The sequence below is a fragment of the Cornus florida genome, unplaced genomic scaffold (genome assembly GCF_030987335.1).
Source record: "Cornus florida cultivar Cherokee Brave unplaced genomic scaffold, ASM3098733v1 CherokeeBrave_3.0.0_Hap2_Chr03, whole genome shotgun sequence".
Lineage (NCBI taxonomy): Eukaryota > Viridiplantae > Streptophyta > Magnoliopsida > Cornales > Cornaceae > Cornus > Cornus florida.
The window spans coordinates 52,117,366-52,141,782 of NW_026775573.1; the positions used below are offsets into that span (position 1 = coordinate 52,117,366).

A 24,417-nucleotide genomic window follows, 5' to 3' on the forward strand; every position below is an offset into this window, starting at 1 on the left:
CTTTTAAGATATAACAACCTTTATACTAATATGTCATGAGATAATTAACAATATGCTAATAAATCATTAATTAAATATGCAACTCTATATTTAATTAAATATACAAAATAAAGCAATAAAATAATAATAATATGCAAGGAATGATTCTGTCTTAAGATTGTTGGATTGTTGGTAAAATATATGCTTAATGTGACTTTTAAGATATAACAACCTTTATACTAATATGTCATGAGATAATTAACAATATGCTAATAAATCATTAATTAAATATGCAACTCTATATTTAATTAAATATACAAAATAAAGCAATAAAATAATAATAATATGCAAGGAATGAACCTGGACCGAGGCTAGTATTGGATACTATGTCCTTAAGACAGATTCGCCCCGCTATGGTGCTAACGGACTCAGTGGCGTCTATCTCCCAGGATACAACGGTCTACATCCACCAGTAGCAGCACTACAAACTCGTAGATACGGCGAACCTCCTCCGTGTAATACTCTCTCTGACTAAAAAATGCATCTATATACTATATAAATGCTGCATTGGGTGTAATCCGAACCAAATGGTTCGAACCAATCTTAATATAGCTCGATGAAATTGGATTAGGATCGAAGTGGCTCGAACCACTTAACCTAATGTTTGAACCCACTTGGGTTGGGTTCTAGTCTAGAGAGAGAGATAGAAGAAAATGAAAATGAATGACTTGCAAATGATCTAAAGGGGGGTATTTATAGAAATAGAAATGCCTTTTCGGATGGGGTGCGTCTTTTCATCATTGGACACAACCATTGCAATAGGTTGCAATGGTTCACATGGTGTCTGTTCACCAATAGACACATCCATTCCAATAGGTTACAATGTGCCTTTTCGAGTGGGTGCAACTATGGGTTATGATGGTTCGGAAAAAGGTGTAACCCTTTGGAAAAAACTAAAAGTGGTTTTTTAATTTAAAAGGTGTAACCCTTTAGAAAAAACTAAAATATGGTTTTTTAATTTAAAAGGTGTAACCTTTTAGAAAAACTAAAAAATAGTTTTTTTAATTCAAAAAACCAACCACCCAAAAACCCTACTCATTTGTGAAACCCATTTAAATAAGTCCAGCCCAAAATTAGGCCCAATCCAAAATTCCAAAAAAAGAATAATCTGGACTTTACAATTAGGCCCAAGCCCAAGCCCAAATCCTAAACTCAGCTTATTTAAATTTCAATTTGTTTCAACATTTTTTCCATGTGGGACAAACACTTCCCACATTTTGCATACCCATTTAGGCTTATCAAAACACCACATTTTGGAGCTAATTTCTCATTCATCCGGAAACGGATTTCAGAAAGTAAATATACCACATTCATCTCCTTACGGAGAGAAACGCGCTTGTCTAGAGATCCGTAAAAAATTATTAACGGAATCTATTTCAAATCTCATCCAAAGTTTATGTTTTTAATGCCCCCGTTTCCAACATTAAGTGCATATATAAATGCTTGCAGCAACAGTGAAAAAAAGAAGGTGAATATTTCTTAGTGAAAAATGTTCTTGATATCTGTAAATATTGTTCTGATTTCAAGAGATATTTGGAGATTGGGATCTTCTCAAAAAGTGCTATTTTTCATGATCGCCGATTTTAATTTTTTGACCTTATACTTGGCAGGCTTTAGTTGATGCACCTCATATGCTCAAATGAATTTCAAAAGGCTCTCACTTACAGATATCAAGAACATATCTCTTGAAATCAGAACAATATTTAGAACAATAAAAAATAACACTCAGCAAAATAAGAACGTTCAGCTAGAAGTAAGATCATTGAGAAGATGCAGGAAGAAAAGACACAAAATAGGACTCTTTAGATTTTCCTTGGCATGCATTCCAGTAACAAAAGTAAACGGAACTGATTAGAGAACTATAGTCAACTATTTGAATGGGTTGAGAAAAGGATTTTCATTTTTATGGAGACCAACCAATGCAACATGTAACTTGAGATTTAAACTTTTCTTCTATTTTCTAAGTGACTTTTCCTAGCAATCAAGTGGTAAATTTCTGCAAAATGGAAGTTTATAATAAGCATCGGATAATAACTGTTAAAAAGAACTATCAAAGGTAACACATACAAAAGCAATCTACCTAATAGACTATTAAAAACAGCTACTCCTGTTTGACCGCTGAGAAAATGTAGTAAGAAAATAACACAATATTGGACCTTTAGATTTTCCTCTGTTTGCATCCAAGAAACAAAATAAACGAAACTTGATACAAAACTATAGTCGTCTATCTGAACAAGCTGATGTGAGATTTTCAATTGGAGAAACCAAAAAAGAACATATAAGTTTGAGATTGTTATATAGTAAAAGAAAGAATACATAGAGAATAATTGATGAGAGAGAGCGTTGTATTCAATTCTTGTTTTCAATCTATAAAAGATACTCACACACCAATCATATATATATATATATATATATATATATATATATAGGAGCTTTCCTTCGTAGTTAAGCATTTGGTGTTATCATTACAAATGCAAGTTGCCTTCCAATTTGTAGATTCACAATCCAAATGCATATGTACTGATAATGCATTAATAATGTGGAGCCCACATATTGTAACACTCTTCTTAGGAGTCCACAATGTTATATTAAGAATATGCCTTATTAAAACCTTGTTAGGAAAAACTCAATAAAAATAAAAAATAAAAAATAAAAAAAACATAGTGAAGGAAAAAAAAAAAAAAAAAAGGGTAATATTCTTGTCTGCCTGAAAATAGTATTGTATGGGTTAGAACTATCTCATTAAAACCTTGCCAGAAAAATCTATTGGGACAAAACCTGAGCACCTTAATATTAAGTACTCCCCCTCATTAGTGCCAAAGATCTTTAAGTTGTCGCATCCCAATGTTGTGTACCAATTTCTTGAACGTTGTGGTTGACAATGCTTTAGTGAACAAGTCTGCTAAATTTTCACATGAATGTATATGCTGAATATCAATTTTACCATTCTTTTGGCGTTCAGGTGCGTAAAAGAATTTGATGTGTTTGGTCTTGTCACTTTTGATATAACCATCTTTCATCTATGCATTGCATACAAAATTATCTTTATATAATATTTTGGAGCTATCTGTTATTGATGAGAGGCCACATGTTGTTCTAATGTGTTGGATTATGGATCGCAACCAAATGCATTCCCTGCTGACCTCATGAATTGTGAGTATCTCAGAATAATTTGAGAAAGTGGCAATCATTGTCTGCTTCATAGAGTACCATGAGATAGCAATGCTACCACAAGTAAACACATACCCTATTTGTGATCGAGCTTGATGTGGGTTGGAGACATAACCAGCATCTGCATATCCATTTAACTAAGATTTTAATTCTTTTGAATAAAATAATCCCATATCTATTGTTCCACGAAGATATCGCAATATGTGTTTGACTCTATTCCAATATCTACAGGTTGGTGTAGAACTATATATTGCTAATAAGTTGATTGAAAAAGCAATGTCAGGTCATGTGCAATTTGCAAGATACATAATAGCACCAATTGCACTAAGATAGGGTACTTCAAGACCAACGAGTTCCTCATCATCATCTTTTGGAGGTCGAAAATGATCTTTCTTAACATCAAGTGATCGGGTAACCATTGGTGAGCTCAAGGGATGGGCTTTATCCATATAAAAATGCTTTAGAACCTTTTCCGTATATGTTGGCTGTTGGATATGGATTCCTCTTGATAAATGTTCAATTTGCAATCCAAGATAAAAAGTTGTCTTTCCAAGATCTTCATCTCGAATTATTTCTTTAAATAAGTGGCAGTCTTTAGGAGCTCTTCAGATATTCCCACTAGATTCAAATCATCAACATATACTGCAACAATAGCAAAACTTGATTCTATTTTGTTAATAAAATTGCATGGATAAAGATGACTATTCATATACCTTTCTTTTATTAAGTACTTGCTGAGGTAATTGTACCACATGTGCCCTGATTGCTTCAATCCATATAAGAATCGTTGTAATTTTATTAAGTACATATTTCGTGGTTTTGTTTCTGGCATTTTGAAACCGTTAAGTTTGGGGGTGTTGGGATGTAACCATTTATATATACCTATTGTTGGATATTGTCATTGCCAAGTTGTGGTTATAAAAAAAAATAATAATAATAGGAAATTCTGAAAATATATAAAATAAAAAAAAATTTATATGTTTAGGCAAATGATTTTTAGTTTGTTGGAACTAAGTTTGGGGGGGAGGGGGGGATTTATGTGACTAATACATCTTGTATGTTTATATATGATATCAAGTAATGATTGAAGGTTGCTAGCATGAATGTTTAAATGAAAAAATGTTCATTGCATGATTCAAATGTCTTATTTTGGAATCTTTCATCTCTAAGTAACTTCACAATGAACATTGAGCACTCCAGAAATTGCATTTCCTTTCTTGTGGTCTTATTAAAATGGCTCCCTAAATTAGTAAGTTGGATGAAAGAAATCGTCCTTGGCATTTAAAAAATAAAAATAAAAAGAGAAAATAAAATTGCAATATTTCACTTTGTCAACCGAATAAAAAGTAAGACAAGTTAAGAATGTAAAATGTATGGCTTATTTGAGTTCGTAGCCTAGTCATACCAAGTCATTAAGCCCCTAGGAGTGTCTTTACACTTAATGCCCTAAGACCATCTGGTTTGGGAGTCATTGGCTCAACGCTCGTTATATAGGGTGATTAGAAAACTTAAGGGACTTAGACATTTCACGGTAATATGTTAAAAAATATACAAAAAGTTCAAAAAAAATTCATGCCTTGGATTATTATTTCAAAAGACAAGTTAAGGATATGTAAGCCATTGTATGAGTCATAATAAGGTTAGAATGCATTAGAAAAGAAAATAAATATTTCGGTTCACTTCTAAGGAACTTGAGATAAAATTCTATTGTAAATGAGATGTTGAAGGTCGTGTATGTGGACTATTTTATTTATGCATGAATGCTGAAAATTGTATATTATTTTGAGATATCTTTATATGCATACTTGTTGTAGTATTCATGATAGAGTCCTTCCCCAAGATCATATGTTTCAACATACAAGAATGAGTCTTGTTGCTTAATGGTTGTGAGTATCATTTCTGGTAAATCCTCACGAGACTTCACTCGTCCTCTAGGGATACCTAAGGGTTTAAAAGACTTATTGCATATGCTAAATACAATCGTCACTCCCACGAAAGAGGGGATGTCTTGTAGTAGTATGTGACACCCCCGGATCTCCGGATGCGAGTTGGCCAGGCCCACGCCTGAATACCCAAGGATATCAAAAACAAATGGCAATAAACGAACACAGAATACAATTAGGATTAAAAGGAATAAACAAAAATTACTGAAAGAAAACTAAAATGATAATCCTTTAATGAAAATCTCAGAATAAATTTTTATATATAAGAACTATTCTGGTACATCCAAAACCTCCAAGACAAATACAACTCGGGAATCCATCTGGTGGACCCCTAATCAAGAGCCAACTGAAGATAAACTAAACTAACAAGAAATCCAAAACTAACTATAAATAGCAGTCATACGCCGTCGGAAGAATGAGTGACCGTCTCTGTTCAGCACGAACAAGCTCTGAAACTGGAACCGTCCAATACCTGAAAATAATAGTGGGTCAGGCCCACGAACAAGTTCTATCCTAACTACAATCCAAATAAAGACCTGATAAGCAGATACATCCTAAATATCTCAACAATATCTAACTAGTCCATACATATATATATTCATACTAAAGGACTCTCACTGGACTACAATGGGGGTCTCAACCTGAATAAAAGGCAACATACAAAAACGCACCCAAAGATGGGCATGAGTACCTAGACCTAACAGGGTATACCTCAACCATCATAACCAGCTATGCATCCCAATGCATATACGCTCCCTAACCAACGATCCTGAGACTCAAGCTTATATCGTGGTACCATAAATATATATATATAAATTCCATCCAAAACCAATGAAGTGCCACTCAACTATTCGTTGCCAAGACACAACATTTAATTAGGATTTAAATGTTATAATTAAATCCATTTTCTAAATCCAGAATAGGTAGGAGTTAGCGTTTTGATCTAATTCACCTAATATGCCACCGTCCCATACCGGTACATATAATCCACAAAATCCATATAATTGATAGAATCGGTAAAGCAGTTCACCAATTAAAATTCATAAGAGATAGGAATTAGAGTTTTGAGCTAAACCGTCCCTAGTATGTCACCGTCCCATACCGGTGCATACAATCCATAACATCCATGTAATTACAGAACATAATATAGTAGTTTAGCAATTAAAATCCACAATAGTAATCCATGTAATTGACAAAACAAAATTTAATAGTTTAGCAATTAGAATCCAAAACATTTATTCATATAATTGTAGATCAGAGTTTAATATCTCAGAAATTAAAATCTAGAGTAAGCATAAAATAAGATTTATAAATCATACTACAGTCCGTTAAATTGTTAAAACAAAATTAGACAATTTAATCCTTCCTATCCGTTAACAGCGTGCAAGATTGTTTAAACTTCCCTACTATTAAATCCATTAGCATAAAAGTATTAATTCTGCCGTATGGCTTCTAATACAGCCTAATAGCATGTTTAGAGTCCATGCTATAGTCCATTAAATTGTAAAACAAAACTACACAATTTAATCCTTTCTATCTATTAACAACAAGCAAAGTTGATTACTTTTCTATTGTTCCATCCATTAACTTAAAGGTATAAAGTATACCATAAGTGCTTCTAATATTACTTGAAACTGGCATTTGCAACCTTCCAGTAAAGTCCCAAAACAATTCGAGAAGTACAAACCGTCCAAACAATTTCCAGAAAGTGCATACATAAGAGAGCCTGCTCTCAAAACTTGAGAGCAGGCACTGTGCAAGCATGGAGCCGGCTCCATATCCCTTGGAGCCGGCTCTAGAGGGGTGGGAGCCGGCTCTAAACCCCTCAGAGTTGGCTTTACACTTAAGGGAGCCGGCTCCCTCTTCCATGGAGCCGACTATCTCCCTCTCCGAGAGCCCTGAACACTTTTCCTTTCATCTACTTCGTCTCCGGCCACTTCCAACCCTTCTATTCTTCCTTGATATTGATCTTAACAATTTAATTTATATCCAGTATCCTCCCAGTCCTTTATTTAAACTTAAACAGTTACCGATTCATTATGCTTTAAGGTTCGACGATGCGATCCAACTTTGTAACAACTATTCCAGTTAAAATTAGACACATGCAGGCGAATGAGCACTGAAAAGTGCGCATTTAAACCCCTTAAGCTTAGGTATTCTAGGACCTTTATCTATCTTACTTTCCCGTTTTAGACTAATTTCGTGTTATTGCCCTTTTTATGTGCTCATCCCCAAAATAAGCTAATTCAGCCAAATAAGAGCTTAAAAGAAGCTAACTTAAACTGGATGGAAGAAAGGAGCAAAGTGGAAGTAGATTGAAGCAAAGTATGGAATTCAGCAGGTTCGATCAATCACAAGTATACTTCAATCGATCAAAAGTTCATCGATCTAGACATTTCAAGATAGATCCAAGTTTTTTGTCCTTATCCAAAGATCCCACAAAGTTCGATCGATCCAACAATTCTCAGATCGATCGAAAAGATTCCATCTTATCCTGTTGTACCACCCCATCTACCACTTTTGTCTCTTTCCCCAAAATATCTCAGATCTGTCCTTATCCAAAAAGGCGCTGCCATGGGAGGATCGATCCAGCCAAAGTTTAATAGATCTCAGCCATGTTCGATCGATCTAACCACAAGTTCGATCGATCGAACTTCCTCAAGCCCGAAAAAAGATAAAATCCAGTTCATTAAAGGTTGGCTCATGGTGCAATCATTGGAGGAATATTGATGTGTGAGCCCATGTCATTGGGGGTGACATTTGACCTACCTATATAAGGAATATGAGCCACTTTTACAAAAAGACTTTTGACACAATTTCCATATCATATTCTTAGTGAGGAAGAAAAGAATGGAGGAGGCTAGAGATACAAGCTTGGAGTTCTTCCATCAACCAAGAAGAGGGGCAATTTCTACCATGGAGTTAACCCTTGAGGGTTGGAGGACACCATCCATGAGTGGCTAGACATTCTCTTGGGGCTAGATTTAGTCCTAAGCATGTTTTCTACATCTTGATTTATGTATTTTTTAGGGGATTTGTATTGTGATATATGTTTTGACATTTTTATATACATAGATCTTGTTTATTCAATGATTTGTGTGGTTTAATGTTTCCAATTGATCATTTCATTCTATCCATATGTCTATGTATGCTAGAATAGATGTTCATGTGTTTATCTCTAGATTTTGTGTTATTAATGCATGTCTATGTGTATTGATACTATAGATCTAGAGATTGTCAAGACATAGTGCTTAATAGAATGCTCTTGTGGTTTATTTGATGGTTCATACTCATTTCTTGATGGATTGTGCCTCTCCCTTAGTTTAATTAGTTTAATTTCATGTCATTAGCTTAATTGTAGTGTAGTTGTAGTTTAGATGTTAAATGAGAGGACAATCCATGCTTGTTGTATGATGTTCCATACTTATGAATGCAAGTACCATATGTCTCTAACCTTGTAATATGTTTGGATTGTGAGCTTAAAGAAATAATTAATGGCTTAGTTTGATATATTGTGCTATCCACTATGTTGCTTAGACAATATATACTTAATTAGTCATCCATGCTTGTTGAAACAACCACACACACACACTATTGTAGCAATACATGTTTTCCCCCTCATTAATCAATCATTAAGGGTGTAAAAAAGCTATACTTAGTGGTGATCTCTAAACCCCAAGATCTCTCTCTCTCTTATTTTCTCTCTATTGCATTTAATTGTTTACTTTAGTTTAAATTGCATCTTAGTATAATTCAATCACCAACCAATCTTTTGATTAGTTGACCTACTAACCCTAATCTCGATTCCACAACCTAATACGACCCACCAATCCCTTGGGATGATCCCTACTCGCCCTAACTATATTTTTAGTGAAAGGTAGTAGTGGCAAATTATAAATATAAAACTTGGCCACACTCATCTTAGTCCACTTTGCAAGCTTTGGTCTCGCGGCAACACCAAGTTTTTGGCGCCGTTGCCGGGGATTGAATTGGCAACGCCGTGTTTTGGAAACAATTAGGGATTGGTACTCTTTTGATCGTATCTTTACTTTATTTTTATTTTTGGTCACTTATTTGACTAAGTGAAATTGAGCAAGGAGGTTAAGCAAAGGAGACTTCAAAGCAAGGAGCTAAGCTAAGCACAAAAAGGACTAAAAATCTAAAAAAATGCAAAGCATAACAAAGTTTGGAAGTTGAAAATCAATTGAAGTTGCTTAAGGACCCTTTGTGAGATCTTTCTAACTCAAGCTCTAGTTAAATCATCGGCCCGCGTGAAGGCTTGTTTTCCATTTCTTAGATAAATCGTGAGCCCATGTGGAGGCAATTTACTTTTCTTTGCATGTTGTTTAAGCATGGGAGTATGGGATTGTTGAATGTGGAGATTTGTTGATTTATTTGTTGCGGGGGTGAAGTGGTTGATACTTGCTTGTTATTTGATTTTCTAGTGTATGCATGGCCGTAGGTCATTGAATCCTACTCTTGTCCCTCCTAATTTGCATCTTGAATCGGTTGTTCGTAATCCTAGGGGAAGGGGTAGTTCTCATCACTCCATTTCACCAATGGAGGATTTGAATAGCGACCATGTGGAAGACCTTGGTCACATAAACCAACAAGGTAACCTCCACCCTAATGTGCATCATGAAAATGTTCAAGTACCATTAGGCATGCCTAAACCATTCATTCACCCACAACAACAAGGCCAAGTTCCATTGGGAATGCCTAGGCCAATATTTGCTCCACAACCCCCCATAGTTCAAGTTAATCAAGGTGTTCATCTAGCACCACCAATTGTGAATCCTCCCATTGCATTGAGAGACCATTATGTGCCTAATGAATACAATGCACCCACTTGCATTCAATTGCCTCCATTTAGAGCACATCACTATGAAATTAAACCACAAACTATTCAAATGCTTCCAAACTATCTTGGACTTTCAAGTGAAGAACCTTATAAGCATTTGGATGAGTTTCTTAAAGTGTGTTCCACCGTGAAATACACGGACATGCCGGTAGAAGTGTTAATGTAATGACCCGGTCTTTTCCTTCCTTTCCTTTTTTCCTCAGAATTTTACGGATGATTTTTTTTTTTTCGTTGAAATTTCTTTTCTAAGTTCAGTTTCTCGTCACTTTGTGTCATCTCGAGTGCTCGAAAATGGTTTCTGAGACTCTTTCCCTTGAATTGACAACTTCCTTTGGGGACCGAGTCATTTCCACATTTTTCGTTTTTCGACACTATTCATTTTTCGTCCTTTTCCCTATTTTGTCTTTTCCCCATTTGTCACTTTGTTGGCATAAACTCACTCCTTGTGTTCGGAGTTAGTTTTTGACTTCACGTATCTTCATTCTAAGTGGTTTCCACGAAATACGTATCTTTACTTTTGCAGAAAAGTACTTTGGTTGCTCCCGGTGTCCATAGGGGTATGGATGCATAGTTTTTCAGAATCTTTTTCTTTTCTTGGAGTATTTTTTATAAATATCTTTTGAAGATATTTTAGTTCAGGGTTATCTAAGAAAATATCTTTTAGAAGATATTTTCATTCTGAAGCAGTTTTGCAATTATCCCTTTTTTGTAGGGGCCATTGTTTAATTAACGAAAGTTATTACAAAATACCTTATTTTGAGCCTGGATCCTCGTACGGGATTCATTTTCACATTTCGTCGAGTCATGTACTCATAGAATTTCCTTCTGGTCATTTTTCTCCAGTTTCAGGGTTTCTGGACCCAGTTGCCGCCGAACTTGTTCGGGGCATATCTCTCTACTCGGGACTTGATTTTTGATGCCGTTTCTTCTGTTGTTCATATTTTCTTATTTTAAATCTTATTTGTTCACAGAGCTTCACCGTTTGAGCAGATCTACTCAAATTCCACTTTTCCAGACCTGGCGGGGCACTTTTAGGGTTTTCTATAAATAGGGGACTTAAAGAGAAAATATCAAATTTTCTTCTCTCTCTCCTCTCTCTTGGCCGGCAGCCATGGCTGCCAAAGGGCTGCCACCCTTCTCCTTCTTTTTCCGACCACTTCCCTCGAGTGAAATGTTGTCTTGCCTTAGTGTTTTATGTTCTCCTTAGCGAGGCCTTCGATTCCACCGATTGGAATCTCGTTTTGGCCATTTCTTGAGTTCGGGTTTGAAGTCAAGTTGTGATTTTGATGGGGCTTTTAGGGGGTTCATGTAGATCGTGTTGTCCCTGACAAAACCCTGAAGTTTCGTCGAATTCGGAGCGGTTTCATTTTGGTGGCTTTTGAGATTTTCATCTCAAATTGAGGTAGGGGATGTCTTAGGTTTATATTATTGTTGTATTGATTATTTTAGAAGCATATACAACTTGTGAGCATGCCTTGTTCAAGTTTTTAGAATTGAATTTATTTATTTTCTTTATTTAGGATTTAAATTGTAGCATGCTAGTAAATTAGGCCTTGGTGAGTTGTTTAACATATATTAAATTTGGAACATTTAAATAAGAATTACAAAACTTATTTAATATTTATCTTTTGTGAAAGATTAAATTATATAGTTGAAACAAGTATGAAATCAATTTGTATTGTAATATTAAAGTAGGCCTTGGTGAGTTCTTTAACATATGTTAAATTGAGGTTATTTGGAGTAGTTTGAAAATTTAGAGAAAAATTAATTGATTAGCTTAATTAATTTTGCTTTAAGTATTGTGGTCACTTAAATTGATTTTGGGTATAATGTATGTGAAGACCATGTTATGATCTTTAACATATGTTAATTTGAGCCTAGTTGGAATTGACTTGAAATCTAGAGACTTTTCATGTTAGGTTGATAATTCCTTGAAATAGAATATGATTAATTACCTTATGAGCATACTACTAACTTATTGTAGAATTAGTACTTGTAGTCTCTAAAGAAGGTGACTTGACTTAGAATGATATGTGATATCATTGTCTTGCATAGCTTGTTTAAATATGTCTTGTGTAGGTATATAACTTGTTAGAATATTACAATTGTTTACCTTGAAAGCTTGATGCTAAATTGAAGCTTATTTAGTACTTGTGGCTTAGAATGGTAATGTGGCTCAATTGTTGTAAGATATTCTTGCTTTGTATATAAATTGCATATTGAGGACATGACATGTCATATGCTATTTAGACTTGAATTCTAGGACATGGTTTGTGTGGATTCAACCTTATTTGTGCATGGAATGTGGTAACTTGCATTTAATTTTGTATAAGTTTTGAACTTATTGATTTTGGAAAACTTGTGAGGACATAATTTATGTGATGGCTAGGGTTTGGCTCTAGTACATGGACAAGTGTCCTCTAAGTCATAAGTGCGCACTAGGTGGTACCTTGTGGGTCGTAATTACCCGAAAATACCTGCTTGGTCTAGCGACCACATGTCCTAGTTTTTCCACTATTTGATTTCGCATTTAATTTCAAGTTGTTAATTATGGATTACTTGTAGCTTGAGAATTGATGCTTACTTTGGTAATTGAATATTATTTAGTTGCTTGCTCCGTGAGTTTAAATTGCATTTAGTATGCTCGTGCCATATATACTTGTCCTATGCGTATTTTGTTTGACTTAGTATACTTGTGTTTGTATACTTGATTTATGAGTGCTCTATATATATAGAATACTCGTGTATGTATGATAGATACTGCTTATCTTGTTCAACATGATTTAGAGTACTTGAGCATGTATACTTGTATGTCGTTGTTCATTTCAATTGCATGAGTAGCTTAGGATGATCCCTGAGTCTCACTTTAACATAGACGTTAAGTGGCATGATCCCCTTTAACATGTTTCATCTTAAGGTGATATAATTGTAAAATACTAGGTCGATGCATGCTCATCTGCTACGAGTAGCTTTATGTTACTCACCCACGTAGTGGGAACATTTTTCAGGTACAGGGACCTTGATTTGGGACGTACACTATGCCATGGAAGTTTCGTAGACTTGAAGTATTATTTTCATGAAAATGTTGGCATGAAATCCAAATTGTAACTTTGTATATCAAAACTTGTATTATTTGATTCCATCTATGTAATGTGTACATAAGTACACTCTTTTCAATGTATCTGACGTGTATAAGATGAGGCCGGAGGCCAATGACATGTATCATGTAATCTATGCACTTTTGCTTTTATGGTTCATTATGGAAATAATGGAAAATGTCAAGTAATTGCTTCACCATGTTTGCATCGGGTGTGGGAATTCCATTCTTTTTCTTTCATATGGTCTCTATTATCACGTATGAGGTGTGGCCAAGGGCCAAACACCATTTCATTCTAGGTTTTGCAATTTGGTTTCACTTATTCCATTTTTAGGCATTTTTGGCCATTGAGAGGTCATATTTTGCATTGAGGTTATTTTGAGGCCGCGGACTATTGGGACGCATCTTAAATGTCGTTTTACGTTTGCGTGCAAGTCCATATTATACAAAACTCTTAAGTTTCAACTTTTGACCTATTTTTAGGCGATTTTATGAATTTTTATGAAAAATTCATCCATGAGAGTGTCATTTAAGCTCCTCCTTGTTTTGGCTTGTTTTAGATGTTTGAACGGGCCTAGAAAGTGTTTTGAAACTTGTTCGGATCATGTAGGATGCATGTAGAACCATAGAGATGGACGTAGCACCATTTTCACCATTGCAACAGCTTTCCATAGCAGCAGCAGAGGCGTCGGTCAGCTGATGGAACTCCATCGATCGGCTGACACATGCTCGAGAGTCTATTCCAGTAGGCTTTTATTGAAAAACCTTATTTCGCCCTGCTGATGATAGGGGTTTGACTGAACGATGGTTGAGTTTCGGCCGGCTGATGGTTGCATTTCGGTCGACCGATCCTCCCTAGGACCTTCTCCTTCCAGTTTCTTGGATAGTTTCCTTGCACCGACTTCAGAAGGACTTATCTCCTTCATTTCTGATTCAAATCTGGTCATTATTGAGTTTAAGTTCAAGAGCTCGAAGTTAGCTTTCCAACGTTACCAACCACTCATCAAAACTCTATCTATAATGAGAGTTATTCTAGTTTTAGTAAGATAGGGTCGTGGTAACTCTTAAACGAAGAAGGCCACTTGTTCTAATTTCATATTTTTTTCCGTAACTCAGAATCAGGCGATTCTTGAATCGAACTTGTTCATTTTTCATTGTCTTTCCAATGGTGTGCACGGTGGCACCCATTTCAGTGTGAGATGACCATTTTGCCCTTAGTTTATTTCTTTTTGAGTTAGGCATTCTTGCTTCATTTGTTTGGCTCATTTGAGTTCCGTGGCTTCTTGGGAAGTCATCTTGGTGCCTTAGAGATGACGTACATCTCTTGAGGCCATTTTGCTTCTTTTGCTTCCGCATCTTGGATCCGGGTTCGGGTCATCACAGGACACACTGGGTTGAAAAATCCAGGGTTGTTACAGTTAAGGCTTAAACTTTTTCCTTTTACCCTTAAAGACAAGGCAAAATATTGGTTCAACAATCTTAGGCCTTTTTTGATAACTTCCTAAGACTAATGCCATGAGAACTTCTATTCGTGAATTTTCTCAAGGGAATGGGGAAATGTTTCATAAGGCATGGGAAAGGTTTAATGATTTGCTTAGAAAATGCCCTCATCATGACATACCTAAGTGGCAACTACTTCAATATTTCTTTGAAAGCTTACCGGATAATCAGAAGGGTATGGTTGATGCATCAATGGGTGGTTCTTATCTTAACAAGCATGAAAATGATGTGTGGTAATTTATGAAAGTATAAGTGAAAATTCCATGCATAGGTCTTTATTTTCTCAAAATGGTAGAAATCTAGGAGGAATGAAGAATGTTGGCTTGTATCAAGTTGACAACTCCAATGATATAGCCGCCGAGATGATATCATTATCTCAAAGGTTTGATCAATTCTTGATTAACCAAAATTCGGCGAATCAAATGTCTTCTGCCCCTAATCATGTTCATCATCGTGCATCTAATGAATCATATATGACTTGTTCTAGTGTCTTGCATTCTACTTCTAATTGTCCCCATAGACATGTGCAAAATGACAACCATGAGCAAGCCAATGCTATTTTTGCTAACCAAGGGAATAATCCCTATGGCAATCATTACAATCCAAGTTGGAGGAACCATCTGAACTTTTCTTGGAAAAGCCAAGGGGAAGGCTCAAACCCTCCCCAAAGTGGTTTTCAAGGGAAGTATGTTCCACCTCCGATGCAAAGCCAAGGTTCCCAAGGTTTTAGATCATCATTTCAATCGCATGGTAATCAATTTTCTAATTCTCATTTTCCTAATCAACCATCATATTCTCAAGGAAATTCTAGGAGTCCCGCTTTTGAAGAGAAAGTTTTGACCACTCTAAGCACTATAGCTAGAAACCCAAGTAGGGCAAATAACTAGTACTTTAAATGCTAGAGAGAAAGGGAAAATGCCTTTAAATGCCCCACCAAAGCAACAATGTGTTGTGGAGACTCATTCCTTATCGGAAAGTCCTATAATATAGCATGTCAATGCGGTGACAACCTTAAGAAGTGGGAGAATCATTGACAACCAAGTAGGTGTGTCCAATGAAGAGAGTGAACCGGCGCAACCCAAAGTTGACACCCGTCCCGTTTCTTAACATATTCGTCCTTCATTGCATATGCATGATCATTCAAATGAGAAAGTGTCAAAATGTGATTTGAAAAGTGAGTTCAAAAATGATTTGAAGGATGAATCAAAGCATGATTTGAAAAATTCTTATGTTGAAGATGTTTCAAAGAAGGATTTTGAAAAAGTTTTTCAGCCAAGAGCTCCATTTCCGAATGCTTTGAAAGGATCCATTTATCTTGACAAGCAAAAGACATAGACAAATGAAATCATTGATATGTTTAGGCAAGTAAAGGTTAACCTTCCACTTTTGGATGCAATCAAGCAAATTCCGGCTTATGCCAAGTTTCTAAAAGATCTTTGCACCCAAAAGAGGAAGAACAATAGCCAAGCACCTAGGAAAGTGGTCTTGATCGAGCAAGTGAGCTCTATTTTGCAATATAACACTCTTTCAAAGTTTAAAGACCCGGTTCACCTACTACATCTTGTGTCATTGGTGACCATGTCATTAATTGGGCTCTTCTAGACTTAGGAGCAAGTGTTAATCTTCTTCCATACTCAGTATATGTCAAATTAGGCTTAAGAGACTTGAAACCGAAGTCGGTGGTTTTGCAATTTGTCGACCGATCTATCAAAAAGCCTAGGGGTATCATTGAGGACGTATTGATTAAGATTGATAAATTTTTCTTTCCCGTTGATTTCATTGTCATTGACACAGAACCGGTCCCGATTCCTAAGAGCCAAATTCCCGTTATCCTTAGCCGTTCTTTCTTGGCAACCGCGAATGCCAATATTAATTGTAGGATGGGGATAATGAAGATCTCATTTGGCCACATGAAGGTGAAGTTGAATATCTTCAATCCATCCCCGAATTCATTTGACAAGCATGAAGAAGTGAATGTTGTAGAAAAATGTCATGCTAATAAATGTGAAGGAATTGAGTCTTTGCTTGAAACCAAAATTTCAAAAGGGTTATCTTCAACCCTGAATTCGAAAAAAGTTGTTTCAAAATCTTATTTTGAAAGGACATGGAAGCCCAAAGATCACATTAAAAAAGGACCAACAAGTTCCTTTGAGCCTAATCCAACAAGTTCTCTAGGGAACCATTTGTTGGGTGGAGTTCAAAGTACTTATCACCCCATTAAGGAGGGGATGCACTACAAGATGTTTGATCCGGGCTAAAAGAGTCCAACGTCTTGCTAGAGACGTTAAAGACTAGTACATTTCGTAGGGTGTCACAACCCTATTCCTCCCTCATTTCTATTTTAAATTTCATTTCTTGCGAAGTCTAGATATTTGCTTTAGGTTCATATACATTGTCAGGAACTGTGATTAGGATTGCATGCACCTTCATGTTGAAAATGGATATTTTGTTCCTGTTCGATCGATCTCAAAAGAGGTTCGATCAATCGAACTCCATACCTGCATCCAATCATCTCTCTGTCCAATTGTTCGAAGAAAACTTGCATATTTCAACTCTCTGTCTAATCGATTGTAAATTATTTGATCAATCCAAATTCATCTTGGATCGATCTGCAGTCTCAACACTTAGAAAAATTTTGAACTTGTATCCAACCTGCATCCAAAGACCTCTATGTCCCATCGTTCGAACATGTCTACAGATTTTTGTATGTTCGATCGATCGAAGTACTTCTAAGATCGATCTTGGAGAAATCGATCTCTGTTCTTTGATTTACTATTTGGACTTTGACTTTGACTCTTGTTTCGAATTTAAAAAAAAAAATCAAAAATATTTCTGTTTATTTTATTTTATTTTTATTTTGTTTTTTTTAAAAAAAAAACTTAAATATTTTCAATTTTCCATTTTTAATTTTCCATTTTTTTTTTTTATTCATTTTCCAAACAAAATCCAAAAAACATTTTTGATTTTTAATTTCTAATTTTTAAATTTTTCATTTTTAAATTTTAATTTACCAAAATTCAAAAATAGTTTTAATTTTTAATTATTTTTAATTCAAAAAAATCCAAAATTTTCAAAAATAATTTTGTCATTTAAGAGGAGAGATTGATTCCAGTTCGATCGATCTGAGGATTCAGTTCGATCGATCGAACTAAAAAGGGAATGTTTTTAAAAATCGAACCTAGGGTCATTCGATCGATTTCACAAAAATCAATCCCTAACCCTAGCTTCTCCTCGCCGCTGCAAAACCCATCCCTTCCATCTCCGGCGAGTGCTCCGGCGATTTCATCTCATCCTGATTCTCTCTCCCTCATCTCGGATCTCAGATTTTACCTCTATCTCCTTCGATCCACTTCTCTCGGTTTCAGGGTAAGATTCGAGATTTCCCTTTTGATTTTAAACTTTATATTAATGAATCCCTGTTTTCAATGCTAGATTTCAAGTTTTCCATGTTTAATCATGCCATTTTTGAAGCTCTGACCCACTGTATATATGTGTATATATATGTATATATATCGATTTTATATTTTTGGTTTTAATTTTTGATTTTAGAGGTCACGGGCCTAATCAAGTGACCAAAATTGTTGATTTGTTGTGTAGAGGGGCCCACGAGCTTGCTTGTGAGGCCCCCGTGCCATCCACGTCACAGATCTATGACTTTTCAAATTTCACCTCACAGTTCGATCGATCGAACTTTTTCTCAGATCGATCTATAATAGATCAATCTCACTTATTCAAGATCGATCGAACTTACATCGATCTCACATTTTTGTGATCGATCAAACTTCACAGATTTGCATATACACTTCACACACCATCTTTTGTGATTTCATGCTATCTCATACATGCCTAATACTTATGTTTTCCACATTGGATGCATTCCATACTTATACTGTCTAAGCATGAGTCACTTAATGTCTTTTATTTCTCATCACGTGCATAGATTCATGTCCTTCATTCAATTTTTTCTATCTTATTTGACATACATGTTTCTATATGCTATGCCTTTTTTCCTTATTCAGCTACTGACTTGTTCTGCAAGTTTTCCTTTTATTTTGCAGGCCATGGCTAGGGTCAAGACTGTTGCCCGTGGACATTATCATCACAGAGTTAGGCGGAGATTAGATGACCAGGCAGGTCCATCTCATGTCCAGGACCCCATTCCTGAGCCAGAGCCAGAGCAGATACAGGACCAGTCAGAGGCAGATACAGTTCAGTCCCCATCCACTGACTCTAGACTACAGTCTTCGGCTGCCGCATCATCTTCTTCAGCTGAGGCTGAGCATGTACCATCTCCATCACCACCACTAGCTCAGCCAACCCAGGACTTAGACTGACCATTGCCGAGATTCTCACGCCTTTAGGTGGCGCATGAGTCGGTCTTCGATATAAACTTTTTCTCCTGGTCTGTTCTTACCAGAGCAGCATATGATGACATAGACCGGAGGGGCATTTCAGCCATATTAACCCCTATTACATATCCAGTGTACCCGAGGTTGGCCCGGATGTTCTTCTGGAACCTCCGACCTGCCCCGAGTAACCTGAGGGAGCTGCGGACTACCATTGACGACCACCCTATCAGTATTACTGTGGACACTCTATCCAGATCTTGCCGATGTCCACATGTCTGCCCTCCTGATCTCGAGGCTACATATCATACTCTATGGAGGCCTTCCTATGCCAACATGGCAGTGGCACTCACAGGTCACTGTGCAGCTGGCGAGACTTTTGCCACGCGCACTTATCTGCCAGACAACCTGTGGTTCTTCGATTCGATTTTTATTCCGAAATATATTCATGGCCGGCCACAAAATACAGAGGCGCGGCGACTATCTAATAGCTCTGTACGCCTTCTATACAGGGCATTGGCTATCCATTCCTGCGCTCATCTGGAGCGTTATGATGAAGTTATATGTTGATCACATCAACAAGACCAAGCCCAAATGAGCTAAGTTTCTCCCATTTGGCCATCTCATTACACAGATATTGCAGGACCAGTGTTATCCCTTCCAGCACGGGGAGCGTAGTGAGGCTGGGGCCTGTTCGTTCAAGAAAAAAGGACTGGGATAAGAGCTACAAGGCTCTTATCAAGAGTCTACAGGAGGATGCTGCAGAGGCAGCTGAGGAGCTTGAGGAGCAGGAGGGAGCGACAGCAGCAGCAAAGCAGGCGGCGAACGATGTACCAGTCGATCTGGTTGCCATGCATATGGACATTGATTTAGAGCAGCCCGCAGAGGACCCAGAGCATCACTCTCCGGTTGGGTCGCCCGTTCATGATGAGGAGCAGGCTCAGGATCATCATTCTCTCGATCTAGCAGCACCTAAGGCTCCAGTTCAGATACCCAGCTTCGAAGAGCGTCTTCAAACTCTGGAGGATGGCATGGTTTCCATCCGGGCTGATATTGCTTCACTCCGTACGGATGTCATAGTCGCATTGCAAGATCTATCCAGAGACATCCGCGGAGCACGCCCTGCCCGTCCTACCTCCTCTTCATGATTTTTATATCTCCTTCTCATTTTATATCTGTGATTTGACTGTTATATTTCTGATACTGTTATATTTTTACGGCCAATCTGTTGGCCCTCTACTACGATGTACCATATACTATTCTTATTTTATACATGCTTTGTTTTTAGATGTCATATTGTCTATTGATATATCTATCTGTCTGACTCCATTAGGTGCATTCCAGTTATTTTAGTGAGAGAGTGCTACAAAATTTTTAGGACCATCCTTATTTCTCTCTCATTACTTTATTTGACTATCCCATTTACACTTGAATGTCCACTATGCACTGTTATTATCCCTTTTGTTATCTGATGAGTTTTATCCTAGTGCCATCTTTTCAGGACCACAGTTAATCTTAAGTTTGGGGGGGGGGGGGGCTATGCCACCTATTTTGGATACTTCTGTCCCGGTCATTCTTGCTAGTTGCACTAGTATACTCTTTCCCTTTGTTCTCTTTGCACATTGAGGACACTGTGCCATTTAAGTTTAAGGGGAATGGGTGCTATTACAGTATTTGCTTTAACTTCAAATTTTTGAGCATGACTTGCGTATTTGAGGAATTTTCTATGATTGGTCCATAACTAACTATGAGTTTGATCTTTTAAGGACTTTATTGCTAAAAATTTAAAAATTACTCGACTTGAGAGTCCAATATTCCTTATATGCCTTGTGGATGCCGTTTAGGAGTAAATTTTTTGAAAGATTGATATCATGCTTGCACTTGTAGTCCACATCATCCTGATTTTGTGATTGTTTTGAGATTCACTCTAAGATTCTACACTAGCACAGGCGCACACTAGCATTCATTTGTGGGGTACATGCTTTGTTGATTATTGAATTGGTTATATCCCAATTGAGCTAGTAGTGCATTGAAAGCTTTCAATCTTGATAAAGGTGGCTAACAACCCCTTTTCACAAAGTAGCCACGATTCTAGCCTCATTAATCACTGAACTTCTCGCGCTGAAAGATGGAGGGCCCAAACTCTAGGTTAATAATTGAACTTAAAAAAAAAAAAAAAAAAAAGTGAGAACTTCTCCCAAAAGAAGAGAAGTGGGAAATGATTAGATGGAGGTTGTCTTGATTTGTAGCCTAGTTGATTTGAGCTTGTAAGTCGTTAGGGGTGTTTGAACGCCTAGTGCCCTAAAACCGTTCGGTTTGGGAGTTATTGACCTAACGCTCGACCTCATAGATCACTAGAAAGCTTAATAGATCAACACATTGCACTATGCTTCCATCTTTGATCCTTAAGATAGTATTTAAAAAAAAAAAAAAATTGAGTGAAAAGAATAAGCGCACCTAGTTTAATAAAACTTTAATAAAAGGTTCACTCTTTGTCTTGATGATCGGTACTAGATTTGTGTGTTAGTTTGAAGGTAAGGATGTGATCATTTCTTTAGTTGGCTAAGATAGCAACATATTTGATGCCGATTCACTCAAAAAGGATTCTAGAGCTGTTTTGATTTGCATGATCATTTTCTTGATGTGTGGAGGACCATACTTGCTTGCTTGATGTTGAAATTTTGGGAGATTGCTTGGAAATAGTTGAAAAATTGCATACTTGAGGTAGTTTTCTCCCAATACTTGTTTGCAATATTGGTGCCTCTTTTGTGAGAATGAGCTTAATGTTTGTGGGTATCATTTCTAGAAATCCTCACGAGACTTCACTCGTCCACTAGGGATAACCTAGGGGTTTAAAAGGCTTGTTGCATATGCTAAATGTAATCATGTTCCCTACGAAAGTAGCGTTATCCATTTATTACTTTCTAGTTCAGAATCGTATAGTTGTTCATTTCATTCATTTACTTTATAGTTCATTGCTACGGACTAGCAATATTTAAGTTTGGGGGTGTGATGAACGCTAAAAAGTGCGCATTTAAACCCCTTAAACTTAGGTATTCTACGACCTTTATCTATCTTACTTTCCCGTTTTAGACTAATTTCGTGTTACTGCCCCTTTTAGGTGCTTATCCCCAAAATAAGCTAATTCAGCCAAATAAGAGCTTAAAAGAAGCTAACTCAAACTGGATGGAAGAAAGAAGGAAAGTGGAAGCAGATTGAAGCAAAGTATGAAATTCAGCAGGTTCAATCGATCACAAGTATACTTTGATCGATCGAAAGTTCATCGATCTAGACATTTCAAGATGGATCCAACCTCTTTTGTCCTTATCCAAAGATCCCACAAAGTTCGATCGATCCAATAATTCTCAGATCGATCGAAAAGATTTCATCTTATCTTGTTGTACCACACCACCTACCACTTTTGTCTCTTTCCCCAAAATATCTCAGATCTGTCCTTATCCAAAAAGGCGCCGCCATGGGAGGATCGATCCAGCCAAAGTTTGATAGATCTCAGCCATATTCGATTGATCTCACCACAAGTTCGATCGATCGAACTTCCTCAAGCCCGAAAAAAGATAAAATCCAGCTCATTAAAGGTTGGCTCATGGTGCAATCATTGGAGGAATATTGATGTGCGAGCCCAGGTCATTGGGGGTGACATTTAACCTACCTATATAAAGAATATGAGCCACTTTTACAAAAAGACTTTTGACACAATTTCCATATCATATTCTTAGTGAGGAAGAAAAAAAGGGAGGAGGCTAGAGACACAAGCTTGGAGTTCTTCCATCAACCAAGAAGATGAGCAATTTCTACCATGGAGTTAGCCCTTGAGGGTTGGAGGACACCATCCATGAGTGGCTAGACATCCTCTTAGGGCTAGAGTTAGCCCTAAGCATGCTTTCTACATCTTGATTTATGTATTTTTTAGGGAATTTGTATTGTGATATATGTTTTGACATTTTTATATACATAGATCTTGTTTATTCAATGATTTATGTGGTTTAATGCTTCCAATTGATCATTTCATTCTAACCATATGTCTATGTATGCTAGAATAGATGTTCATGTGTTTGTATTTAGATTTTGTGTTATTGATGCATGTTTATGTGTATTGATACTATAGATCTAGAAATTGTCAAGACATAGTGCTTAATAGAATGCTCTTGTGGTTTATTTGATGGTTCATACTCATTTCTTGATGGATTGTGCCTCTCCCTAGTTTAATTAGTTTAATTTCATGTCATTAGCTTAATTGTAGTGTAGTTGTAGTTTAGATGTTAAATGAGAGGACAATCCATGCTTGTTGTATGATGTTCCATACTTATGAATGCAAGTACCATATGTCTCTAACCTTGTAATGTGTTTGGATTGTGAGCTTAAAGAAAGGATTAATGGCTTAGTTTGATATATTGTGCTATCCATTGTGTTGCTTAGACAATATATACTCAATTGGTCATCCATACTTGTTGAAACAACCACACATACACACTCTTGTTGTAACATATGCCTTCCCCTCATTAATTGTGAATTGAGTATAGAGAAAAGTGATGCTTAGTGGTGATCTCTAATTTCCAAGACCTCCCTATCTTGTTTTCTCTATCCTTTAATTACTTGTTTAATATTGATCTTGTTTAGTTTTAATTGTAGTTTAATCAACCAAACAACCTACCTTTGATCACTCGACCTACTAACCCTAAGCCTTATTTCCACTACTAGTGCATCCTTAATCCCTTGGAACGATCCCTACTCACCCTAGCTATATTTTTAGTTAGAGGTAGTAGTGGCATTTATAAATTTAAAACTTGGCCACATTGCACATTCACTACCTTTTGAACATCTTTTTAGGCTTTGGTGCTTGACAGGCGCTAAGACACATGTAGGCGAATAATCTAACATATACTAAGCATGCAAGATTCAGTTAATATCCAATTAAAACCCCTAGAGATAATCTAGGTATGCACAGAACATAAGTCAAGGGGAGAGAGACAGAAAGGTTTCTGTTGAAACCTTTAACCATCTTCTTCCTAGGTTTTCCAGCGACCGTAGTTGCCGTTGAACCTCCTCTGTTACTCTTGGTTTAACCCACGAGCCAGCCTCTGTTCCTCCTCCTCCTTGATTCAGCCTTCTGGCTGAACCCTAGCTTTTCCTCCTCTTAGTTTCTCTCTCTGTTCTCACGTCCCTCTCTCTACTGCTATAAGGGTTTTCAAACCCTATTACAGACATTATATGTATTTATAGGTTAAATCTACTCCAACCCTAATCCTCATTGAAATCCAAAACTGAACGGAAAAAAAAATAAAACCTAATTACATAAAATATAATGATTAAATATATACATAAATTATAATTATATATATATATATATATATATATATATCGATAACGTGCTAAATTCCTATTATTAACATAAATAATAAATAATAAATAATTATAAATAATAATACTACTCTATCCTTA

At 36.5% G+C, this 24,417-nt stretch overlaps 1 non-coding gene across 1 annotated transcript; it reads right to left on the reverse strand.

Annotated features, from left to right (window-relative positions):
• Positions 1-14,623: 14,623 nt before the first annotated feature.
• LOC132301941 (small nucleolar RNA R71) lies at positions 14,624-14,730 on the reverse strand. Its single transcript, XR_009480685.1, has one exon. It is a non-coding gene; the product is annotated as a small nucleolar RNA R71 (small nucleolar RNA).
• Positions 14,731-24,417: the final 9,687 nt, after the last annotated feature.